Source organism: Blennius ocellaris, assembly GCF_963422515.1.
Source record: "Blennius ocellaris genome assembly, chromosome: 20".
In the NCBI taxonomy this organism is placed as follows: domain Eukaryota; kingdom Metazoa; phylum Chordata; class Actinopteri; order Blenniiformes; family Blenniidae; genus Blennius; species Blennius ocellaris.
In genome coordinates this window covers 13,864,591-13,891,207 of record NC_137669.1, presented here as the reverse complement: position 1 = coordinate 13,891,207, position 26,617 = coordinate 13,864,591, and the positions used below count along the sequence as shown (strand labels likewise).

Genomic DNA, 26,617 nt, shown 5'->3' with positions numbered 1-26,617 from the left:
TTTCATAGCAGAGTATTTGTCAGTTCTGTTAAGGCATATTGTAAATTTGTCTTCTTTTACCCCTCTGCTGCTGCAACAATGTGCATCTATATCAGTATTAATGGAGATCTATTTTGCTGTGTTGTTTGTATGAACATGTAATCCAAATAAACAACATTTGTTTGGTCTGGTTCTAAACAAACAAAACAAAACAAAAAACAAACAAAAAAAAACAACTTGACATTGTCTATTTCCCACGCTGTGCTACTGTCACTGAACTTTCTTTTGTATTTGTGCTCGGAGCTCTTTTATTTGTGCATGAGTAGCTTACTAACTGCAACATTGCTGAACTCTCCCTCCCTCCCTCCCTCTCTCCCTCTCTCTCTCTCTCTCTCTCTCTCTCTCTCTCTCTCTCTCTCTCTCTCTCCCTCTCTCTCTCAGGAGGTGGGGGCAGAGCGCTATTAGCTGCGCTGCAGACATCATTAGGAGGGGGAGCTGCTTTTCCACCGTCAGCGCCGGAGCGGCAGAGCGCAGCGCAGCGCAGCGGAGCGGAGCGCGGCAGAGCAGAGCGGGGGAGCCCTGGCAACAAGGAAGACACACAAACTCAGCAGCCCGCTTTTTTTTTTTTACACACCCCGCAGTAAGTAAGCAGCAAAAAAGTCTGTACCGGGAGCCGGCTCCGACGCGGCGCCTCCGCCTTCCGTCACTTCGCTTCTCCGCCGTGGAGATAAAATGGCTGGAAGAACTGGAAGAGGGTGGCGCTGACGCTCTGGTTTACTTCAAAGCACTGGTTTAAAAAAGAAAAAAATGTTTACTTCGTTCCCTGACCTATTTTGTTTTACGTGTGCAACGGGAGGGGAGGAGGGGGGCTCCGGGGCTCCGGGTGGGGACACTTGTCATTTCTTGCCGTGAACGCAAAGTGTTGTTGAAGTGGGACGGCGCGCGCGGCAGCAGCGGCAGCGGCAGCGGCAGCGGCGGCTGCCGAGTGCGGCGCGCGTCCGCCGGGGCGAGTTGCCGTCGGGCGGCCGCTGCACTTCCAGTAACTGCGCCACTCCAAACGTTTTGCTGCCCCCCCCCCGTTCTCACACTATTTCCCGGCGACAAAAACGGTGTCGCCCTCGAATGAATCGCGTCTCTTCGGGTCGCGCGTGTCTTGTTCTGAACTCTTTCGGCGCTGACAAGGACTGTCAAAGGCAAACATTACATTTTTTCTTTTTTTTTTTTGGGTCAACGTTTCACTATCGCGGAAGTGTTTTCTCCTCAGAGTAAGAGACGGAGGAAGAAAAAAAAACAAACAAACCAACAAACTCAGACCAATCCACATCATTTATCCAGTCTTTTTGTTGTTGTTGTTGTTGTTGTTGTTGTACTGAAACGTAGTTGCGTATTTGGAGTGTGGATTAAGGGCATTTCTCCTTGCGCCGCCCTGTATGTTACTACACAGTGTTTTACATTGCCAGCTGGTTGTAAAGGACATACGGTTTGTGATTGCAGGACTACCCGTGATGTCATTCATCCGAGCTTGGACCATTATATAACGGGACTGTAGGGAAGCCTGTGATAGCAGGCTATTTTTACTCTGTTTACACCTCGGAGCAGGGTAGGATATGCGTCCTTATGCTTTTTTTTTTTTTTCTCCCCAACCCCACATTATAGATTTAATGTGGCGTCCAAATCAGGCCATGGATTGGGAGCTGCACTTCTCCCCTCCTGCCGCATGTTTACAGTCTGAAGTGTTTCCCCTTTTCTATATCTGTGCAATCTGACAACAAAATAACTTGTTGATCTCTCATGTTTGAAGCATATAAACAATAAATGAGTTGTGCTGTATCCCGTTATTGACATATGACAGTAACACGCCTTAAATGAGGAACGCAGGAAAGCTAAATTGTTATATTGTGCATATAAAAAAAATGCCTGGGGATAGTTGCTTAAAGCAAACAGTGCAGGGGCATTTTATTGAACAAGTTATGTCACACTTTACGGCTGTAATTTCCCTGGACCGGGACTGGATTCCACTGCTTTTGCATGTTTCCCATCTCCACCTACTTTGTCACTTTCCATTCATGTGAATTAGTTGTTTCCACAGATGTCCCCGATGGTGACTCATTTTTTCTGTCTTCTCAATGAAAATGTGCATCAAAGACCAGTCGACCGGTCTGAGAAAGAACATTCGAACATGGCCGTTGTCACGGCGAGTTACGTTAGTGATGTCGATGATCGCAACGTTTCAATGATGAAGGTCAGTGATGTCAAATCGGCAGGTTAATTTATCCAAATTCTTGACTTGAACGTGGTTCTTTTCCCCGACACAGCCGACACGCTACCTTTGTTTTCTATTTCTTGAGTATTGCCATGCGAGCGCTGGACACCTGCACACAGGGAAGATGCTCCGTGGACCAGAAAGGAAATACAGGATTTAAAAATAACCAAAGTAATTTTGTCTGCGTTATCATATCGACTTATATTTCTATTATGCAGCAAAACAATCCACAAGGCGAAACGCCTTCCGAGACACTGTTCATATTATACATTTGTATAATATTTGATTTCTGACAGAGGATGTCAGTTTAAGTAGTAAATTGCTGCTTTCGCGTTTCAACGAATTGCCGGGCTTTGTGATTCACTCACAGAAAAGCTCACGCCAATAGAGAATACGTGTTTTCGGGGCGATTTGAGCAGACGCCATCTTAAGAAGGGGATTTTAGACGGGGAGGAGTGGAGCAGAGGTATGGGCCGGAGTCGGCCCGCACTGTGATTTCAAACAAGGCAGCTTTGGGTGCCATTATGGCCATTGCCATGCAGATGTGAGAGCAAACGGAGAGCAAACGGAGAGCAAACGAGACACTGTGGCATCTGAGGAAGGAATTTAAGAGTAGGTGGTGGAACAAAAGTCAACCTCAACAAGGAGGAAGTGTTGACAAGTCAAAAGGTGGGGAGTGCATGGCGAGAAGGCGGGATCGTGATTGAAAGAGTGCGGAGAGAGGTTTACTAAAGCAGGTAAACACAGTGTTATGCAGGAATTTAAGTAGGATTAAATAAATAATGGGTGTTAGAGTATGTTTTATAAGTGACCAGATGCATTTGGGGGCATACCAGAGGCTGAGAAGGAAACGGACGGTATATTTTGGGAACAGCAGAGGGAGTAGTTGTAGTTTTGAGGAGTTTCAGGTTGAAGTAGCAAAAGAATTAGATGAGGTTTGGGCTTTTTTTTTTTGTAGATGTCTCTGAACTGACTGTTTGCCACAGGTTTGGTTGCAAGCGTTGAGGGGAAAGACCGAACCGCGGTGCTCTATTGTGCAGCCGTGCCACCGTGAACCAAGCATGCCGTTCCTTCCTACCCACCCACCCACCCACCCGCCGCATGCGCGCACACGCACTTCAACGCTGCCACCGTAGCCTTTGATTCCAGCCGCCACTCACTTTCAAATGGTAATGAGAGGCAATTAGAAGCCAATGTGTCCTAATCACAAGCCATTTATTTGAGCTCGGCTCATTTGTCAGAGCCATATGCGCACACGGACCCACGCGGTCAAAACCTAACACACACGAATGCACACACCCACGAGACCACGCTCAGAGTGTCCTCTTGCTCGTTGGAATTTGCTGCCTCTGTAAGAGTAAAAGGCCGTGCCAGCGAGTGTGTACGTTGAAGACACAGACGGTTAATGATTGGGTGGAGGTTTCACGGCTGGATGAGTAATTGACAGAAATGGCTCTATACTCTGCAAATGCAGGCAGAGTGAATGATGGGCGGGAGGGTCACATGGATTGGCCAATGTGTGTAACAGGTGTCTGCGTGTGTGTGCGTGCGTGTGTGTGTGTGTGTGTGTGTGTGTGTGTGTGTGTGTGTGTGTGTGTGTGTGTGTGTGTGTGTGTGTGTGTGTGTGTGTGTGTGTGTGTGTGTGTCTGTGTAAATTTGAAGAAAAATTAGCCGGGACAACAAAACGTACTGTCTGCATTTGCTCACGCTGGCAACAAGTTGTGGCTGAGCTCTTCACATTTACACAGCGACGACGACACGTGCACTATATGTTTGTCAGTAAACCAGATCGTGGCTATATGGCTGATTATAACCCAAAGCTATCGGCTCTTACGTGTGCCGTCAACCCAGCGCATACACTCGTTACACTATGACAAACAAGAGCTGCTCCGCCTCCAGAGACGACAAAATGTACAGGTCTCATACCGAAAAATACAATAGACATTGAAAAATAGCACTCCGAGTTCACACGTTTTTTTTTTTTTTTCCCAGCAAGCTCCAGTGTTGAGCACACTGATTAGATGTCATCCTTCTTCGCCGCCTGCCTTTCTGTCTGAGCTCGTACCACTTCTACACGGACACAATTTGTTCGCGTTTGATGTGGGATAATGAAAATGACGTCAACCCCTCTTCGCAGCTTTCACACTACACCGCGCGTGTCACGGGTTTGTCCCCGGTCGTCCCCGTTGCGTACTGGAAGCGACCGGTGAGCCGTACGGCGGGAGAGAAGACGGCCTTTGCAGTGTGAAAACGAAGCAATGGGACAACAGTGTAGGGAGTATGGCATCGAAGGATGCAAGTCGTCAAAGATAAAAGATGACAGAACGACAGAAAGGCCAGTGAAGAGAGCCGTGACTGGGGCAAAAAAAATAAAAAAAAGTGTGTGTGTGTGTGTGTGAAAGGATTAAAAAAAAAAAGTAAAGAGCAGTGGGTGGGGATGGGGGCAGATCAAGAGATTGAGCTGTCTCGTTGAACCATGCAGTGTGCTCAGACCTTTTCAGCTTTTCCTTTCATCCTCTTCTATTCATGAGTGCACCGAGTACACATGCATGCACACAAGAGAAAGGACACACTCACACACTGTATACTGCCTTTAAAGGGGATCAATGAGCGGGTTTTGTATTTTATGTGAAAGAACATTCCAGCCTGTGTTATCATGTGTTTTTATTGCTTAGTGCACAGTCTTGTGCCTCTTCGTCGGTTTGTCTGCATAGAATGAATCGACAGACCCTTGAAATCTTGCTTTTCAGGAGAAAAAAAAAATGAAATGGTAATAGAACGGCTAAGGAATATGATGATATCTCAGCTTTCAATTTCAGAAAATATAATTCGATTGACGCGTCCAATGTGTCCGTTTCAACCTTACAACTTATTGCTATTTCTTTTTTTTTTTTTTACTATCACTGAATAGATCTCAGGTTCAGTGTTATAATTTGTGGTGGTTAGAGCAACTGTTTCAACTTTTATTTTTTTTAACAAGTTGGACTTACCCTGCTTTGAGAAACACAGTTTGCAGGAAGGCCTTGTTCTTTATTTTTTTTGTATTTGTTTATATTTATTAATTTATATCAGTAGGATACACCTTTGGTATTCTTGGCGAATATTTATTTGGCAGCTTTTGTTGTGCAGAAAATAAACAATAGTATAGAACACATTTTATTTGTAAATAATAAATCACGACTGTGGACTTCATGCCATCGCTATAGTTGTGAATCATTACGTCTGTGACATTTTAGGACATAGAAAATGAAGTGGTCATAAAAAAATGAAGACATTGAAAATGAATATATAAATGTGACGCCCGGAACGCAAGCAGGAGCAATAAGTAGCAGAGATTCACATTTTATCATGGCAATATTAATAATGAAATGCTGTAACTGTCTAGCACTTGTTGATCAGTGTGCAGGTGGGTGGACTCGGCTAAGTGAATGCATAAATCTGCCGTCTTTGTGACCTTGTTTCGGCGCGTGCCGCCCTTATTTTGAAGTGGCCGGTCTGATCAATACCAATCCTCTGAATGACAACAAGAGTCCCGGTGTCTGAGTAAGAGATAGAGTGCTGGGGAGGGAGGGGAATAAACGTGAGTGAAGACTAAAGCCATCCTCCAAAGTTGTGTTACACTGTCGGGTCGATAAGCCGCTGCATGGCTCAATAACCATGTGAAAAAAAGGGAAGCTGGCTTTGGGACTTAGTTCAGCCGCGTGTTGGCTTTGGCCTTGTAATGGCTGCCGGTGGAGCTGACATGATATACAGTTTGTCTATATGCCAAGCGCGATGGTGTAAAAGCCGGAAGCGGCCTGATCTGCAGCGCGTACGCTGTGTAAACGACGGGGAGAAGTGCGTCTGTGGGTGGAAAAAAAATCAAGCGTTCGGGCTGCAAATTTGAATTCCTCCTTCAATTTGAATCTCAGCAGCTCTTCAGATCGGCGAACTCCTCTGAGCTGCTCCATAAACTCTCCCCGCGAAGATCATTACGCCGCCTGGTCTGAAACGTCAAATGAGATACCGCGTGTAAGTCATCATGCAATAGTTGATTCAGCATGCCCCCCTGTGATCTCGCTCGCCTTGATTTATATTTGATCGCGGTCCAAGCGGAGCCCGGCTTCGAGTGGACAGTTTTAGGCTTTGGCCTTTTGAGGCCGAAGATAAATGCGGGGAAACCTAATTAATAGCGGTCGACTCTTTATAGAAAATGTAATGTGGTGTGAGTTATTTTGTCTACGTTTAATGGTATTATGTAGCGCAAAACAGCACAGGGTCTCTAAGCGCTTTCAACTGTGACTCGCTCTCCGACAAATCCATATCACTGTTGGGGAGGGGGGGGGGGGGGGGGGGGGGGGCTGGAGTCTGGTTTTGTTGATTAAATTGTTAGTATTCCCTCCTCTAACTAATGTTTCCACTCATCTCCCTACTTTAGAAATACATTCTCATGCACATTCACCCTTCTGTACCCCTCCTCTGTCTTCCATGTCTGTTGTTGCTGTTTTACATCTCCTCTCCTCTCCTCTCCTCTCCTCTCCTCTCCTCTCCTCTCCTCTCCTCTCCTCTCCTCTCCTCCTCTTATCGGAGGCAGTAGAGGATTACAGAGGGGAGCTGACACTGAATGGCGGGCAGACAGCTCCTGCAGACTCCTCTCTTCCCCACAGAGCTCCGGGCCTGGGACGGGGATAAGCTGACAACCTGGGACACTGCCAGATAGATAGTGATAAGGAGGAGGGATGAAAGAGGAACGCTAGGAATTGGGGTCGTACACATGCCGCATATTGTAGCAGAACTGTCATCGTTTTCTATCGTCTAACATCACAAGTGTTGTCTGTCGGAAGATTGTGTTACAAGTCGAACCGCCATTGATAACGTTCAATGCTTCATACTACATGTGAGAAGCAACACATTTCTTGTCTCGCAGTAACACAAGTCTTGGTTAGTTGGATCGACAAAACCATCCATGTCTTCTTACTTACTCCATTCTTCTCTCTGTATTCATTTAAGTGTTTTAAACTGGTATTTTGCGTTCTTTATTTGTGGAAGGTCAACTTGAGTTCACATCAGATTAGTTCAGGGGCCACATACAGCCCAATTTATTCTTGAGTGGAGAAGAGCAGTAAAATGGTTGCATAATGTGCTCGTGTATACACATTTTAGGTCAACTCCCAATTTTCCCTTTGTTTTAGTGCCAATTGGGTCCGAGTGCATTTCGAAAAGGTTTGACAGTAACGAGAACAAGAAATGCACTCTTAGCTCATGGCTGATATTTGGCGATGCTCCACGGTGCGAAATACATGGAAATGTCCAAAAAAGCATGGTCTACAGTTGCAGCCTTCAGCATGCATTTTCCCACATATTCACACTTACAATTTCATAACTCTGTTACTTATTCCGCTATCCTCTGACAGAGCTTTGCATGTTTACTTATGATAAACAATAACTCCTAGTCTGTTTATGATAGCTACAAAATTAGCTATCGAGTCATTACCTTGGTCTCCAGTACAACAAGTGGCTCACAGACAAGGTTCACCAGCATGCATCCAGCCGGTTTCCCTGGGTGGTGGCACTGTTTAAACATTTAGAACTTTCTACAACTCCTGTTTTCGCCAAGGCCTTTACATCAATTCTTGGAAGAATTCTCAGCTGCAAGGTGTGTGTGTGTGTGTGTATCAACAATGACTTAAGTCTGAGCCAGGAGGATATGCACTGAGCGAGAGGAATTCAATAACAGGAAAATGGCCAGTGATAGAAACAATCAGTGAAATACCAAAACCCACCCTTTCGCCAGTGTTGTTCTTGGCAATACCTCGCTTTCCATTACTACTGTTTACACCTCGGCATGCTGATGTCGAGATACGACACATGGCACTGTCGGCACGGTTGGTACAATGCGTCCCAAAATATCTCGCTCCTTGAGGTTTTGCGATGTGGCACATGCGGGGAAGGTCTGAGTCCCTGTCCGTCTGGAGCCAATCGCTGTCCCCCAGACTCTGTTGGACAACAAAGGGCCTGGTTCACCATATGAGCCACATGGGTGAGCGCTGGATGGCAGGTCACGACGGGCCTGTGCAACCTAACCACACATGCAATATTTAAGGCAGTGTATGTAAGGCTGAAACTATTTCCTCTCCGACACAACTGTGGAAACTGTGGAAAGACACAACGTTGGAAAACGGCGAGTTTGTGAATGCGTGGCTGGATTTCTTTGGTCTGTCTTTCTGTTCCCGATAACTGTCCAGCTGGATTGCTTGCTGGCCGGTGGTTGTGGCCGGGCCATTTCAGCTTCGATACTGGATGACCAGCTGGCTGGTTGTAGATCTGCTCTATCTGGCTGGACATTTTGCTGGATGCTTGGCTGCGGGATAGCTGGATACATCGTCTGTCTGGCTGCCCGACTGCCTGTTATTTCTGGCCTCTCTTTGACTTTGTAGTAAAGTCATCAAATAGGAACAGGGACGCCTGGCCAGGACAGTCATGAGGTGTGCTAAAGCACGACTCCAGATATAAAACCCAGTGAGCCCAGATGCTATTTCCTCATTCGATTCCATCACCAATTACAGAACCAATAGTTCCTTTATGAGGCGGCCGTCCGAGATCTTTGATACTCTATTTTCACAAAGTTCCTCTTGTGGCAAGCTGCTACTGCTCGATGAGCACCACAGCCTCCCTTCAAAAGTAACAGGATTGTCTACATTATTGGCTAAGGTGAGGTGATTTAATTGGACCTATAAATTGCACTGACATGCTGTAAGACGGTGTCATAGCGAGAGAAAAAAACAAACATCATGTGATGCAATTATAGCAAACACATAGCTATAGAATACACTCCTGTTGCTGTGGCTTCACGAGTGCAGCACACATACAATGAAGAGGATCTCATATATTTCTGCTTTTCTTCTCCCGATATTATGTTACAGCTAAATAGTCCATCACTTCCGCCATGGAATCATTTTGTTTTTGCTTGGATGTGATTGATTTGCAGGATATTGTCTTGTAAACAAAAAAACCCAAAAAACAATAGGGCAATTTCACCGATTGTGTTCCGGTCAGGATCATAGAAATGTGTATTATATGTTTGTATCTGTACATAAAACAAGGTTTATTGTGCAGTCGCATACTGTTTGAGGGGCTGTTGTTTATGTACACTGCAGCCAAGTCTCCTGTTTTCGCCGGCGTGCTCATCAGTGAGTGACTGTCGCGCAGAGTCAGGTGATGAGCTGTGGCTCACATAAATGAGGTTAATGTGAGGTTTCACTGTGGCCAGGCCCGGGTCCAGTTCTCTGACATTGTCATCTACTATCATCTGCCACAGTGCACACACCTGGCTGCCAACTGGCCTCGGGTCACGGCGGTTCTGAGTACGGCTGGCGTTTAGACGAATCTTCAAAGGGGCCACAATTTTATACGCTGGCGGTGGGCAGTGAAAACGGTTTGGCAAGACAAGGAGCTTGTCTCATATTGCCGCTGCACATAACAACAGGTTCGCGTGTAACTTATATAATATACACGGGCATTCCTGGCACATATTTTGCATGGGCCAATAAAACAAACGCTCGCACTTGGTGCAGCTGTTCTTTCAGGGGCTTACCCAGTGGAAGTACCTGTGGTTGGAGAAGAAAGTTGACCTCATCGGAAATTACCAGGTATCCTCCCTGATAAAAAAAATAACTCTGGTTCTATACCATTGAGTATTTATACAGGAACTTGTCTAACTTCACGTGTGTCAGATCTTCAAAATGGAATTATCATTATCATAGAATACGTAGGTACCTGATGTCGAAGACCTGAAGGACTCGGTCGAATTTGTCCTTCTATAAAGAGTAAAAAAAAAGATGTGACAGTCAAATCTTAATGTTGAAATATTTGCTGTTACATGTGATAGCCCATCCAATGAAACGCCTGTTAAGTCGATCTGAAAGCTTCACCAATGCACTTTTTCCATGACAAGGTTTCTATGCAAACGTTAACTTGCTCCTTGTCAAAGGTCTGACCGTCGGGATTGTTTGGATTCAGACATGTAGGCGTAGGATAAAAGTTAGACAGCCTTGTAAATAAACCGAGTCGGTTTAACATATAGAGGCAGCTGCTGACATTGCCTCTTTACTTCTTTTTATGGGCTGCACTCACTACATTGTGCAATCACTAATGTCTTCTTAAGCAGTATTCCCCTCCGCACCCACTTGAAGACGAGCTTCACCATGACAGGCGCTGAATGGGCTCCTACTACAAATACCCATCAGATGAGTAGCGTCAACCAATAACCCTGAAAAGATCTGTTTATTCCCGGCGTAATATCAAATCTCTCACCTTCAATAAGCGTCAAAATCTAGTAACATCTTTTTGCGTACAAAGACCCCCCCCTCCCCTCTCCTCCCCTCTCTCTCTCTCTCTCTCTCTCTCTCTCTCTCTCTCTCTCTCTCTCTCTCTCTTTCAGTGAAGTGCTTTGGTTTTTAAGGCGAGTGCCCAGTCAGCCTGGTTAATGCTACATGACGTGCCATTAGGTCTGCTTGCTATTTGCCCCCATACTACCTCCAGCAGGCCCGGCCTGAGATGGATAGCTGAGTGCATTTGCAACCTGACAGGACATGCTACCTAACTGTTGACGGCTCCTGAAAGGGTGGGCCGGGGTGGGGGTATGGAACGCGGCCATGGAGGTAGTGTACACCTTTTAGGAGGCCTTTCACAGATACCATTTACACGCCGACTTGAAGCGAGCGGGGAGGGGGGAAGAGGGTGTGCATTTGGGTCAAGTGTGGAGTCATTAGGGAAGCAAACAATGCAACATTTATGTTGTTTCAGGACATCGAACTTGAACAAAATACGCTTGTCATAACAGCTCTCACTTAGGTTTTTCTTCAGATGTTGTACTGTATTGGACGGACCAAATCGTTGTATCACATGCAAGGTCTCAGTGGCTTTCATGATAAAAACACAAACAAGCTCATTCATGTTTGGCACATTTGCACACCATATATAATCACAATTGAAGGTAATTCAATGTACAGGAACTGTGAGCCTTCGAGACCAGTCATTGCCATATACAAGTTTCACTAACACTTGTGTAGATGATGGAAGACTTCCAGTATGCTTATGAGAAAAGTAAATACAAGAGATCGCGGGAAATTGAAATATTTATTGTTTTTTGGTGAAAAAAAAACATTGACTTTTTCCCTTATGACATTTACCCCTTCACACACACACACACACACCACGTAGCCCTCACCGGCATAAATGCTCTGAATTATGGCTATAAGTGACTGGATAGAAGTAAAATAGTCAAACATGCTACTTTCACACCGTGCTGGGATGCGAACCTAAACAGTGACTAAAACAGTGACCTCTTTAGGCTGGACTGTGTGCGGCTCCAGTCTGATCGGGCAAGAGATTGTAAAACATTGGTGTATGGCGATAAAGTTTTATGCCACCACTCTTTAATCACGAGAGAGCAAATTTCCTAATGCGGCTGAAAAGTTGTCAGTTCTTTCTCGGTACTTGAAAAGTTGTGATAAAGCTGTTATATAGCTTGCTGCTTGTCTGATAGCGGCGAAGGAAGCCGGCCAACCGGATTTCTTAGGCTTTTAAAGGAAACCAGCTGAGTGAGCGCACGGTCCGCTGGCTCTGAGGTAGACCTGAGGTAGTCTCTGCTCACATAGACCTGAACTCTTGTGACGTCTGCACTCGCAGGACCCTGGACCATGTGAGCGCCACAATGATCCACTGTGATACCCAACACCAGCTTGGAGGATTAACAGCAGCATAAATTAGATCCACCATGGACAGATTGGAACTTTTTCGATGTGATCACCTTGTTTCTAATGAGATATTTATAAAATATTATGTGACTCATTGTTTGTTTGTTTTTTTAGGTCCGTAGTCAGATGGCAATAAGACTCTACATTACAATACAGTTGTTACTATTTAGCAGCAGGTTCAGTCGTCATTGTTTGCATCAAATATTCTCTTTGGTTTGACTTGGATGATATTCATAGCCTCACCTTTGAGGGCCAGACACAGGGAAATTGTTGACAAGCTCGTGAAAGCAAGAGGACGGCATGTTGCTGTGCCTGAGCCCATGTAACCCTAGCCCTGAGTTTTAAAGAGACATTGGGCCACTATGGGTACACAAGATGAGTCAGCCATTATGGTGTTATAAGTGCTGACTGCGGGAGTTTATATTTAGTCCTTTTGGTAATGTCGATATATTGACAGGACGCGGAAAATACACGTCAGGGATACCTCAGAAAAAGGCTTACGTGGGTGTTTGTGTCCAGAGAAGCCATTGTGTGACTTCTAATTTGCAGCTACATGCATCTAAAACATGTTAAAAGTCCAAAAGGAAAGACAGATTCAGCCGTGTTTCTCTATGTACGCTCGCTTTTTGAACATACGCACTCAAACACACACTTTCATCAACGGGTGCTGTGAAGTCTCTGTTTCATGTGTGTGCCACTATATGTGACTTCCTGTCTGCTGACCAGCAACAAGCCTTTGCTTCATTAACAGGACCCGCAGGCCTTCTGGATCCCATGAAAGGTTCTCTTGGAGGCGATCGGTCGTGGTTCTCCAGGCACGTTTTAAGTGTGTCTTTGAAACAGAAGCACTCATTTTCTGCAACCTAATCAACCAACAACTGGGAACATCCACAAGTCCAATGATTCATCTTGCAGAAAAAAAAAAAAAAATGGCTCTTTCGGTCATCAGATTACAACAAACTCAAGTTCCCTCTCCCAGTCGATGATCTAATTCTCAGAACACTTGCACAAGGCTGCTAAGAAGCTGCTGGATTTGCAGGTTTCTATTTGAACTTTTTTTGCAACGGGTTTTCTCTGTCCTAAGTGTGTTTGCCAAGTGCAGCACATGATTAGAGTCCACCAATAGCAATTCTACTCAGTCCCCACCGCTCCAGCTTTGGAGGAGAGATTTGTAGGGTTTATATTGTTGTTGTTTACTTATAATCTTTTAAAACTGAGGCACAGTTTCATAATGCCTTGTAAAAGTAGTAAGCTTGTGTCCTGTGCTCATTTACAGTATATATGGTCTACGGTTTGTAAACCGCACTGCATGGAAAACAAAAGAAAAGGTTGTTGGGGTTTTTTTTGTTTTTTTTATGAGATATGGCTCAGATCAGGCTGTCAAGCTTTCTCAACAATTGACTGTAGGCTGTGCACAGTCAGGGATTTGTAACTTGCACTATTACCCCCTTTTTACCTCCTCTACCGAATACAACTCAGACTACATTTGACAAGAGAGCTCCTTAAAAAAACAGATCCTCCGAAAATAAGGTTTACCCTCATTTTTTGATCGGCAATTTTATAGTCTTTGACTTTTAATAGCTTGGATAATACAACAGTAATTCTTATGTACAAAACGTTTCTATCCTTTCTAAGTGGGGTGTGCATGGTCTTCCTCAGCATGCATGCATTTTCACCAGGAAATTGTTTCTCTGTGATTAACCTGTAATCGACACCTGTACCCTGCCTTTGTTCTTACAGGATAAAGGATTATAGATGAAGTATGACGTCTTTTTTTGATTTGAAATATCATCAGGTTGTGCTGATTTAATTTAATTTCTTGGCAAACATCAAAGCAAGCTTTATGACTGCTGATCTCTGTCTAATCATACCTTTAAATTTCCCTGAATCTTCTCTTAATCCTTTCAATTGATCCTTTAATTTGCGCTCTGCTTTATGTTCTCTCCTTTCCAAATATGCAATGCTATGCTATGCAAAAAACAAAACAAAAACAAACAAAGGAAAAGAAAAGAAGAAAACTGGCTTAATTTAAAGGTAACTGTTTCTTTTTAAAGGCTGACATAACACATAAAACACACTTGGATGAGCCATGAGGGTGTGTTTGAGCAGCCTGCACATGCTCAACTGCGCCCACAGTAGGGTGTTCAGAATGGTGTTATAAAATAATTATGTCCAGCATCTCTTCTAATGCACAGCGATAGGAAAATGGCTTTTCAGGAGAGAGATGAGAAGAGAACAGAGTTTTCTATTTTTCCCCAAAAATTGTTTTTTTTTGGTGTTTTATTTTTTAATATAAGCACGTCTTGTTTCACCAGCACCAATACAAGTGGTTGCCTCCTGTACTTTTCCCCAGACGCTGCATCTGGGAATCACTCGGTTATTGAACCACGACTGTGGATGTGTGATTGTGTGCACGTGTGTTGCATGCTTACAGGACATGGAACAGGTTGGATATGTGCGTGCGTGCGTGAATGCGTGTACTTATGCGTGTGTGCAGCGAGGTGGGCTGAAAGGAGCTGCAGTAATTTCACAGAGCAAGAACTGTGCGCCTGCCCCACTTTCAGGCTTTTAATCATGTATAGACACTTGGGGCACTCCTCTTGCGTGTGTGCCTCTGTGGCGTGTGTTCTTTACTCGCTCTGTGTGTGTGTGTGTGTGTGTGTGTGTACATACAGTACCCGGTGAAGCAGAGTGTGAGAGAGGGTTTTGGTACAGTATGTGTCAGAAGAGAATGCACTTAAGAACTCCCTGACCTGAGACTACCCTGTGTGTGTGTGTGTGTGTGTGTGTGTGTGTGTGTGTGTGTGTGTGTGTGTGTGTGTGTGTGTGTGTGTGTGTGTGTGTGTGTGTGTGTGTGTGTGTGTGTGTGTGTGTGTGATTTCTCATGCGTGCATCTGTTTACTTTCAACATAGAAAGATAAAACCCTTTGAGCTGCAGCTGGTTCAATGACAGTGATTTACTAGAATTGACTCGCTAGAATTGTTTCGCCCTCATTTCATTCTCGAAAAATCTGATACAATTATTGACAACAAAGCTGGAGGTGAAGCTAAATAGTGCACGGATAATATTAAAAAAAGAAAAAATTATATTAAAAAAAACAAAACATTCATGCTAACAAATATTGACCTTTCAGTCGTAATGGAGAACCTTCAAACTTTTTCTAAAGTATTAGGTTGGTTCATCGAGTTTCAGAAAATTACAATCTCCTGCTGACAAGAGATGTGTGTGTGTGTGTGTGTGTGTGTGTGTGTGTGTGTGTGTGTGTGTGTGTGTGTGTGTGTGTGTGTGTGTGTGTGTGTGTGTGTGTGTGTGTGTGTGTGTGTGTTTGAGTGTGTTTGAGTGTGTTTGAGTGTGTTTGAGTGAGTTCACATTCAGTCTGTTGGGCCCCTCCAACAATGTAATCTCAGTATGACCTTGTTGTAGTTTGTAGCCCCACAGTTCCATCCCTGTGACTAATGCCCAGCCTAACAAGCTGCCACAAGCAAATGCACCATTGTACTTGACAAGAACACAATATAACACTGTATGCAGTCGAGGAGCGAGCTTCCACACGTCTCCTCGCTGTGTGTGACACACACTACGCAGTATTTTGTATTATAAGAATGAGATTGTGGGGGGGGGGTGGGCAATATTAATCATATTATGTGGGTGTATTTGTGTAGGAGTGATGGACCTTAAGATAGCTGTCGACTTTAAAAATAGCTCAGTTAAGCACAATTAGTCAGCATGTTACAAAATGCATTTTTTTTTTTTTTAAATCTGTGCATGTTGCACTTTAAACCAGATATCGACGTGACTCAACTGATTATTTGTTTCTTACCCTTTGCTGTCTTGATTATTCTAATAGGCTGATTTTGGAGAGTCACAGTAGACATGTATGAGCCCGGCCTCCGGAGGAAGGACAACAGGGACGGCACACCGCCAGCCCGTCGAGTATTGACAGGATCGCTCACTACGGAATGCTAACAGGCGCGGAGGGTGTGGCCTCGCTGTGTTCGCCACCCTGACCCCCTGACCTTGGTTACATAACTGATCGCCGGTGCTTTGTGGAAGCGAGTGGGAACAGCGTTTTATGATGTGTCATGCTGCTGACATGACTGAGCAATGACATAACCCCAAGCCACAAGAATCTGCGGCCGCCGTGCCACATTACTCCGCCACCCGCTTGACATTTGAACTCGTGAAGGACCGACTGACTATCTCATTTTCTAGCTGGTGTATTTTTTTTTATTATTTCTTTTCTGAGTTATTATCCTGTGTTGGATTTATAAAGGATGTATTACATGGACATGAACATGAAGGCACACGCCCATTATAGATGTAGTGCTATCAGTCAAGGTTAAACAAAGAGAGCTGGACCTTATTTGGGTTAAGGGCAGTGTGTGGTGTGTTGGAGCTGAGCCACAACCTCACACACAGACACACACACACACACACACACACACGTTGACGCACAAAAACACAGATTATACTCACACCTGTCAGTGTTGGCGTCTGCTTAGTCCTCTCTCTTGTCCCTTTGTCCTCTCTGTCTTGGTCGTCTCCAGGGACAGCTGGCCGGCCAGTTTGAGCACCTGCACTTTGCCTGTGTGTGTCTTGGTGTGTGTGCTTGTACATGTCAGGAGGTGTTAGGAGGGTGTATCTATAGTACTTCAGCCAAATATGTGTGTGTGTGTGTGTTTATTGTGTACAAGGTGTGTGTGTGTGTATGCATGTGAGCACCTGTGCTGCCAGCAGGAGCCTGCCATGGCTGTGGTGCTTCCTGACGTATGCTGGTGACTTCCTAAGGTCGTGGTAGGAAACCCACAATGACTATTATCTTCTTGAACTTGACTTACCTTACCGTCCGGCAAAAGAAACCCTGAAATACAGACATGTGCCCAAGAGCACAATTATTTTCAATTGACATGTTTTCTTTCCTTTCACTCTGTCGTGCTGTGTCAAACAGGTTTTCTCAGAAAACAAAACCAGATAGTTATCTAGATACAAAGCTTCTAGTTACAAAGCTTTTCCAAGCAGCCCGGGGCTGTACCGCGTGCAAGTGTCAGCACAATGTCAGCATAGATTGAGGGGATGGACATGTACGCCGTGTGCATTTCAGGTTCTCACTGTAATCGAAGCACAATTGTTGCACAATTCTGTGTTTGCTTCATTTGTAAAGATCGCTTCTTTTTATCACTATACAAGCACAGTATAGTCTCATTTAGCGTACATAATATTAACAAATTAGAGTGAGTTTATTCCTTCAAAAATGAATCTTGCAGCCAAATAGCTGTTTCTGTCCCCACCTATTTGACCCAGTTTCTTTAAGTTGCCGAAGAAGAAAGTTAAGAGTAGCGCCACTTTGCATACGCGTCCTGCGGGGCTCAAGTCTGTGTGTCATTTTCTTCTTTCTGTTGCTGCATGAATTGGATTGATTCTTGAACAAAAATGATTTTTCTGCTTTGTGGTTAACCTGAGCATTAAGTGGCGAGACCGTCATCGAGGTGCGTCTCTCCGCCTTTTCTTCTCTTGAAAATGTGTGGGATTCATTTTCACATTGCTTTTACTTCTTCCAAAGATGCAGCGTCAACATTTGCTCTGATTGCAGACTATTTTGTGTCCCCCGGTGAACTTTAACTTTGGCTTATAGAAGCAATTAAACCATCAGAAGGAAATGGCTCTCTTGCCACAGCTAAAAGCATGGCAGACAAGAAAAAGAGCAGAGGTTGAGTCGTCACTCGGCAAAACTCTGACAGGAATAAAAGCGCGGGGGCGAGTGAGACGAAAAGTTTGTGTCAAACAGTTGAATGAGATCTCATGAAACCTTGCTCTCACAGCAACAGCCTGTATCCCCTTTGCTTTAATACCACGCGAGTCCGTATTCCGGCCATTATACCTACTGCCTGCCTCACTGTGAGATTACTGTCTCTCACAGATCTTGGGACTGTACACCCTCCCTGTACTCATGCTGGATTTTAATCGGCGAGTACCGTTGATTATGATATTCCCTTTAATCTACCCACAGAAGCGTGATGCACACGGGAGTTTGTGTTTTGGTAAACAATGTCAAGATCACGGTGAACCCTTTCCAGTTTTTCTAGATCGCCTCCGTATGCATGCATATATTGTGTGTACATGCATCTTTTGAAATGCGTAGAGAAAGACTTGGGAAAGGATCAAAGGCAGCAGATTATTACTATGCATGCGTGGGTAGAATATTCGGTATGTCTTTTTGAATGTTTGCTGGAGTGGAAGTGGGGAGAATGCGGTGCGCGCGCGCGCAGGATCGGGCCGCGTGCGAGCGCGCCGGGCACGCGCACGCTTTTGAAGATGCGTTTGTGTGCGTGTTCCCTGCAGGCCCCCCTCCCAGCGTATACTCCTTATCCCGGCGTCGGGAGGCGATCAAAGCCGGGCTCCCTGCGACTCCCGATGTCTCGGGGCCCGGTTGCGCTAACGTGGCTCGACTGAGGAATGCTGAGTAACTCCCCGAGGTGGCAGCCCCGCGCTCTGATGTTCAACATTAGTGAACTCTGTCGGTTTGGCTTACACATGTTCGCTCCCCGCACACTTGTATGCTCACAGGTCACAACGTCGCTGCGCCCGCGCAACGCAGCGGCAATTTTGCTCCGTTTTCACGTTGCGCTCATTCGTTTCCCGTATCTTTACAGAGTGACGGGGGCGGTGTGGTCGTTTCCCCTCCTCTCGCTTTTGTCTCTGTCACGTGTTGTTGTGATGCTTTATTGCGGTGCGTTGCCTGGGAGAAGACAGATATCAGAAGGAAAACAAGATTGCCTGAAAGGAGTAAAATAGATAGAAAGAGGCAGATATGATTAAAGAAAGAGCTGAGGGGAAGAGGAGAAAAATGGGAATGTTGGATTTGACTAAACCTTCATGGGTCTACATTTAAACTCTTTGATTCAAAGGAAATAGTGCATGAAAATACTCTTTTCAGAGGATTTACAGCACCAGCACTCTTTGTTGTAGCTTTTTTTCCCCTCTCCATTTCTTCTCTAAAAACTTGCAGAACTCTTGTAAAATGGTTAATGCAACCTTGACGGTTGACTTTCAGGAAACTTTCTCAGCACTTAATAGGTTCCCATTGTTGAAATTATTGTCATCCCAGGAAATAAATTGCTCCTATTCAGGCTTTCGTGGTAAAACTAAAGCATCAGGAGATGCTCCATCCATCCATTCATCCATATATTTAAAGTCACTAATGAACCTCAGATGTTTGTTTTTGGACTGTTTGGAAGAAACCAGAATACACAGTGAGGAAAAAAACATTCACGTGCACATAAAGAACACGCATTCTTTGAACAGAAAGCCCCTCAAACCCACATCTGAACAAACAAAGCAGGTACATTTCGGTCCTAATGCGTATTTTCACTTCAGCCTGCAGCATTATCTCAGCTGGGAACAGAGTGTCAGGGCATCGGTGACTTATTTCAAACCGCGCCACTATCTGTGCTATCTGGATTGCCAGGCACGCTATTGCGTATGCACACACGCTGCGTGAATGGTAGTGGAGGCTTGTCTATGTTTATCAGCGGGAGAAGCGTGATCGCCAGGTCCACACTGGAACATTTGGGCAGCTTTTAAGGAGATCTGAACTTTGGCCTGTATTGATAGCGCTGAGAGTTAGCGAGCGAGTTGCATAACTGAGAGATAATTTATGTTTCTTTCAGTGTCTCATTGTATCTGTGGGGGCTTTCTCTTGTGCTGCCACCGCTCCTCTCAGCTTCAAATTATTGAGCTGTACTCGCGTAATGGCTCACCAACTATATTGCCAAACCAAATATATGTTATCTTTTCAGCTTGTGAGGACACTCCGCCAGAGAACATTCCATTTCCTCCTTTAAACCAAATCTTTGCTGTGTTTATTAAACACTCAGTCATATGTGGGTCATTTGTGTTAAATGTTCTTTGTAAAACTTTTACGAGTACTCTTACGCATTGTAAATTGTTAACCAGGTGCCAAACAGACACGCACATATCGTATGTGTACATTTTGCAGGTCCACGTTCCTTTTGGGGTCGTAATCACACCCCTCCGACGCACACGAACAGATGCAGACTGGATTATGTTCAACTAACCAGCCTGTCATGGCTGGCCAGTTAGTTGCTTGTCCTATTATGCGCAGCCAATGAACCCAGGACCTGCAGTGCAATCCAAGAACTTTGCAACGCTGCACTTTCCCCTGTCCTGGGAAGCTGGTGCTTATGACGCATTTTAAACCAGAAAAACAGCTTGTTTATTGCAGTGTGTCTTTTGTTGGGGAGCCAAGTTATAGTCGGTTTCAGGAGAATTCCCTTCTCAGGCCAGTTGCTTGCCGGTGCTTTGTGCCCGTTCCTTTTATTGCATTGATTTGATAACTCTTTTTATTTAAATCTCCAAAAGTACAAAGGCGTCACAAACAGAGACATGCTTACCTTGCCAAACTTGTCGACAGGAGAGTATGGTGTGCCTGGCCTCCTGAGAACGGCTTGGAAAATGTAATGAAATACACAGAGGGGGGGGGGGGGGGGGGGGGAGTGAGTAGATGATTGAAATGGGATTGAAATGTGACAGACTATTAGTTCGACACAACTTGATATGAATATTCCCAAATGCCGAGAGAGTTACATTTCTTTTCTTTGTTCACTGTCTGCTGGTGGTTTAGTTGTGAGTGACAGAAACATTAGCGAGACAAGTCTGCAATACTGCGAGAAATAGAACTCCTGATAGAAAAATGACACTAGAAAAAAATTATTAGTTTCTTTTTCCAGACATTAACCATCACAATGACAAATACATGTACCCCAAAATAACCTCATCTGAAGAGCCTAGCGTGCGACTGTTTTCCCTCCCCGCACCTGAAACTGTGTTTTCATTATCTTCTACAGACGTTGTATTGACTCAAAGCTCAAACATTACGACTTGTGTCATACCAACTACAACCTTAAGTCGACCTCAGTCTGAAGCCTAAAAATATTCGTCTGTTCCTACACGTTGACTGTATAGGCAGATTTACGTCTCCCCGACAGTAATAAATGTCAGCGTGAGTGTCGGCACGCCTGCGTCCGAAGGGTCTGCCAGCGCTGCCGGGTGACTTTTGTAACAGACACCGAGTTGAATGTGAGGCTGCTGAGTAGGAGGGGGAGATGTAGCTGACCGTGTGTGTGTGTGTGTGTGTTTATTTTACCAGCCCGAAATGAAACCGAACATGATAAAGATACAGACAAGGTGAACCCAGGTGAAAAGCTCCGTCCGGTATTGATTTGACCCCTTCAGCTGACCGGAGACGCGTATCGATTTATGCTGGGGGACAGGTTAAAAGATAGGCAAACAGGAAAGAATACGAACGCAAACAAAAGAGACGGTCAAATAAAATTCATTATATTGTATTACTTTTAGATAATAGTTTCTTTTAATTTTTTTTATGTTTTGCTATTTGGGTAATGTAAATCGGGCTCCCCTGGCTTTACAGTGCTAATTTATTTCACGCTTTTGACAGTGGAAGTTTAACCCATGTCAGTACTTGTTCGCCGTTTGGCTAAAGATGTCTCTCCCTGTATACGCCAGTGAGCATCAAAAACGACAGGGAGTGTCTGACCAGATTTGCTTTTTTTTATATCCAGATCATAAGCGGGTGAACTTGTGCAGCTGATACCTTCGCCCTAAATGGAAGGGCCATGGCTATACCGCACTGTATGCTGGGTGCACTTGTTGCCTATTTGAAGCTGCATTTAGCTTAACTGAACAAGTGTAATTTTGACTCCTTTGTGTTGCAAAACCATTGAAGTGGATTGTAGCTGAAACATGCAGCGTGGAAAATGACTTGGCTTGACTGAACATATAATCACTTGATTGAAATTGTATGTGGGACATGCAATGCAATCAAAGTGAAAAATACATAAAGAGAGAAAAGAGCTACTGCATGCCATCATGTACGGGGCTCGCTCTTTATTTCGCAAGTGAATACTACCATCAATTTACTCACCTTGCTGTTCTGTTCTGTTTACATTATTAAGCCCATTGTGGTTAATGTTTAATTCATAATGGTGAAATATGTGTGACTTTGGTCAGTTTTATGCCAGTTTATATATAAAAACGGGCCTTTATTGTAATGTAAAAATCTATAATTATAGAAATGCTCTGCAATAACACCTTTAGGTTAAAACCATCAATATTTCAGTGAGTGTCCTATATAGAGTTCATATATGTACAGTAAAAAGCAACATTTAGCATAGCTCCTAATTTTACTTGAACTGTGACTGTCTTCATTAACAGTATGTTAGAAAGTTGCATTTCCATTCCTTTATAATCTTTTTTTTTTCTTCTCCCCCTCATCTTGTTCTCTGTTCATGTGCAGCTCTGTTTGTTGTTCTGTGTTTGCGTGTGTACTCACGCTTACACAAACCAGGCCTGTTTTGAGTTTCGAGTGTGTGCGTGTGTCTGTGTTTGTTCTAGTGTGTCAGCATAGTATAAACAACCCAAAAAAGTGTATTATCACCAAACGTCTGCAGGGCCCACTTGCCACATGGTCAGCTGACCTGGTTTTGCGTTGCCGCGGCGATGCCCTTTCTCAGGGCTCGACCCGATGCTCGCCTCCGGCGCGTGACCTTGGGACGTGTCTTTGTCACCGAGGTAACCCGCCTGCAAACGAGAAGGGCGCACGGGACGTGTGCGCCGAGTGTGTTTTTGCCTCTGCGTGTGCTTGTGGGCGAAATAAAACACGTTTTATTAGCCCAAGGAAGATCAACTCATTTGTTTTCGCTGCACAGCCGTAAAGTTAGCTTCACACCAGGGTGATACATGACACGATAATGCTTTGCTCTAGGTTATGGTGGAGTGCCACTTGAGTAGTTGCGGGATTAAGTGCTTCGCACAGTAGATGTAAACAGACGTTTTCTGGTTCTTTAAGCATTTGATGCATGGGGCTTGAAAATAGCTTCTTTATTTCCCTGAATGGCGCACTCGCACTGCGGAAAAGGAGAAGTGTGATACTCTCAGTACTGCGTCGGATAGAAATAGATTCTACTATTGTGATAATTAGGCAGCTGAACTGCCCGTTTCCATGACAGAACCTATCCAAACTATGTAAAATGGGGATTAGTTATTCTGCACACGCAGGATGTGTTTTACTCGACCTGACTGATCATACAGTATTGTTCGTCAGAAAACGTTACAGCTAATAAGAGCTTTAGCTGATTTTTCTACAAGTAGCATTTTCCGTCGAACTTCAAAGCTGCACACATTTAGAACGAGTTGAATCCCTGTAGATATTAAGCTGGATAGACCAAAGCAAGCAGGCTGGATTACCATGGATCTCCCATCGAAGGTGATTTAAAAGTGGAGGCTTGGTGGAGTGCTTGTCTGTGATTTCAAAGGAAAAAAAAAATAAAAAATTTGTGATGTGAACCAAACAATCTAAATGTTTTGTCCGGAGGAAAACACTTTGCGTTTCATCACGGCAGCCCCGACTTCACTGCAGGCACTGGGTCAAAGTGAAACGCCGTGCTCGCGGAGAGAAAGTGGGTCAAGTTCATGAAAGAAACCTAAATGACTACAAGCAGGAATATTTTTTAAAGAGGAGGACACAGACCTCAAACCACCATCTCATGTGGGTAAACATAGCGTGGTTGCCATGCCGATAGGGCGTCAAACGTATAAATAGCATGGGTGTTTGTTCTGAATACTCTTAGGAGAGGGATGCTGCGCAACCGCGGAGGGGAATTAGCAGAAAGGCCGTGTGTGACGGTGTGCAAAACCCCAAGCACAGACATTCGCAGCAGCAGACGCTTTAGAGGAATTAGAACAAACATTTAATTCATCTTATTTACTTTTAACACATTCCGTTTTTTTTTTAAATCATGATCTCGATATGAACAAAAGAAAAAAGGTATGCTGGGAAAAGAGGATTCCCTCATGTGATGATGTGAATCCTTTAATACTTTTTAACGCATCGGCGTCCAACTTGCCCAAGTTTTACACCATTTGAAAACTAAATCCTCTCTAAGTGGCTTTATTTTTGCATCATGTTACTGAACCTTAGACACTTGTGCAGAATCCCTTGTTTAAAAGTTATTTATTGAATTTATTTGAAGTCGGGGCTAAAAGTTTGTTTTACTCTTTTGCTTAATTCGATGTTGATGACATTTGATAACGAGGTTATAAAAGGGAATACAGATGTTTTTTTTTCTGGTTTTCTGCCACATTTCTGTATATGTTATGGTTCTAAACTGAAAATAAGTAAGTCAGTGGGAAATATCACTTGCCAGACAGTAAAGAGGATCTTCAAGGAAATTTCTTGTGATGAAGTCATGACTGAGCTACTGTGTGTCTGTGTGTGTGTGTGTGTGTGTGTGTGTGTGTGTGTGTGTGTGTGTGTGTGTGTGTGTGTGTGTGTGTGTGTGTGTGTGTGTTCCCCCTGCAGGGAATGGTGACTGCACCTGCAGCGGACAGACAGATGTGAGCAGACAGACAGACATCTGGGACGCTCCCCTCCCGTCGCCACAGAGATCCAGACTCCACATCAGGAACTTCAGCTCCAGCCAGTTGTCAGCTCGTCACCGAGCAGCAGGCTCCACCTCCTCCACCTCCTCCACCTAACCAGCTCCGCCTCCTCTGCTCAGGTGGGACTCTTTAATTTTTTTTCCTTTCTTATTTTTAACATTGTTTGCTGATTCGTTTGCTTTTTGGTTGCTCTCTTTAACATGTTTGATTGTGGCTTGAAACCAAAGCTGGTCATGATGCTTTTCAATCACCAACACAGAAACTTACATTTAATTCAAACACTGAACGCTTTGACGATAGAGTGGATTGTTTTTCGATGTATTTAGATCCAGAAGCCTGAGTCCCCCCCCCCCCCCCACCCGAAAAAATATCAGGACACACCATACATGGCTGCTGTCGAATGGATCAATAATCAGTGAAGATTATAAAGTTTCTATTTAATCAATACACTGCTCACAAATTGTCAAGGAATTTCTGTCAAGCGTGTGGAAGAATGAGTTATTTTCAAGCCAGATGTCTTCGCAAACGAATTTAACGGCGCTTGATTGCTTCCATTATTGTTCCCCGAGTCGGCTCACTTTGAAAACTGTAATTTGTTGTGCGGTATCTTCTGAGTTGTGTCTTTGAAACCTCTTACTGTGGATAGATAGCTGGATAGAGTCGTACATGTATAGATCAGCATGTACAGTGAAATAAATATACAAAGGTTACCAAAGGATAGAGAACAGATAAGTGATATGAACGGATCAACCACAGTCGGCGCAGTAGAAAGAAGGCATAATATTACGGTTTGATATGGACCATGTTGTCCTGGAGGCACCGTCTTCCTTTACGTAAAAGATCACGTTGCCGTCCCAAATATATCTATGGCTGATTTATAATCGAAACCCCTTCAGGGTCGTCTGCTCATATTTGTCCCGCTTCTTTTCTATATGTGATTTGACTTTTGATCGTCTCGTTTCCTCTCGTTCACCTCGTCCCCTCCCACTGTAATAACTCTCCACTCGGCACGCTCCCCCATCTGTCTCTCTCTTACGTCTCGGTCTCTCTCCACCCATTCTTTAACCCAACCCTCTCTCTCCAATTTTCTTTCTTTCTCTCTCTCTTTTTTTTTTTTGTGTCCTTGCCCTCCAACTGTATGTATTGAAGCTCCTCCATCAGTCCTTTATCTCCGTCTCACCAGCTGTGTGGTGGAGGCGCCTCACTCCCTCCTCCGACGAGAGGCTGAAAAGACCGAGCTCGCCGAGAGAGAAAGTGAGACGGCCTGACTTTGGTCTCAATGAACGTCTCTTACTCCCGTCTCCTCCTCACGTGTCTACGGAGACAGAGGGGCGCAGATGAGAGTTCCGTGTACTCTCAAGTTCAATTAATTAAAATAAAAACAACAACCCAGATAGAAGCGCCTTCCGAGCCTCGTCCTTTTAGCAGCACGCCGCCTTTTGACTAAACAGCTTTTTTTTTGTTTATAACCCCTCAGCAATCTCCAGCTATACTTGACTCGCCAGCAGCGCCGTTAGATTTCACTGCGAGGTACTTCACTGTGCTCAGGGACTCGCTTCACAACCCTACAAACATGTTTTGAAGTACAGACTAATTAGTTTATTAAATTAACACTGTACCAATTCAGAGAGGAGCAGCGAGGAGGAGGAGGAGGAGGAGGAGGAAGAGGGTGAAATCAGGAGCGCCGCGAACTATGAAATAATCTGCAAACGAGACAAAGTAGATGATTAAGCAAAAAGCCTGAATTTAAAACAGCGCTATTGGATTTGTATTTTTCTGAGATTCAGCCGCTCCCTCCTCTCGATCAATCTTTCTTCAGCCATCAGTCTTGCTGGATTAAAATTACACATTTCTCTCCCACCAGCCCTCCCGCTGCTTTCCACTTTTGTAAATTCACTGTTGACAGTTGTCTTTCTCTGAGCTGAAAACCTCAGAATTGAGCAGATGGACGGGTGACAGTCTGAAAGCTCCAACAATTACACTCGGCGGCACGTCGTGACGATCAGCATATGGCTGTCGGAGCACCGTATATAGACCAAGTCTTTATACTCTATATACATATATATGGAAGTTGAAGCTGTAAAGTCAGAATCAGTATGTGGCATAAATCGCCTTATGCTGTATCCTGCCGCACTGAGTTCAACAGCAGAACGAGCTTAT

At 44.5% G+C, this 26,617-nt stretch overlaps 1 protein-coding gene across 1 annotated transcript in view; it reads left to right on the top strand.

Annotated features, from left to right (window-relative positions):
- The first annotated feature begins 498 nt into the window (after window positions 1–498).
- Window positions 499–26,617, top strand: part of atxn1a (ataxin 1a) — a 77,971-nt gene continuing 51,852 nt past the window's right edge. The window contains exons 1-2 of the mRNA XM_080516252.1: window positions 499–619; window positions 24,378–24,576. The gene's annotated coding sequence lies outside the window, so the exon portion shown is untranslated. The remainder of the gene's footprint in view (window positions 620–24,377; window positions 24,577–26,617) is intronic.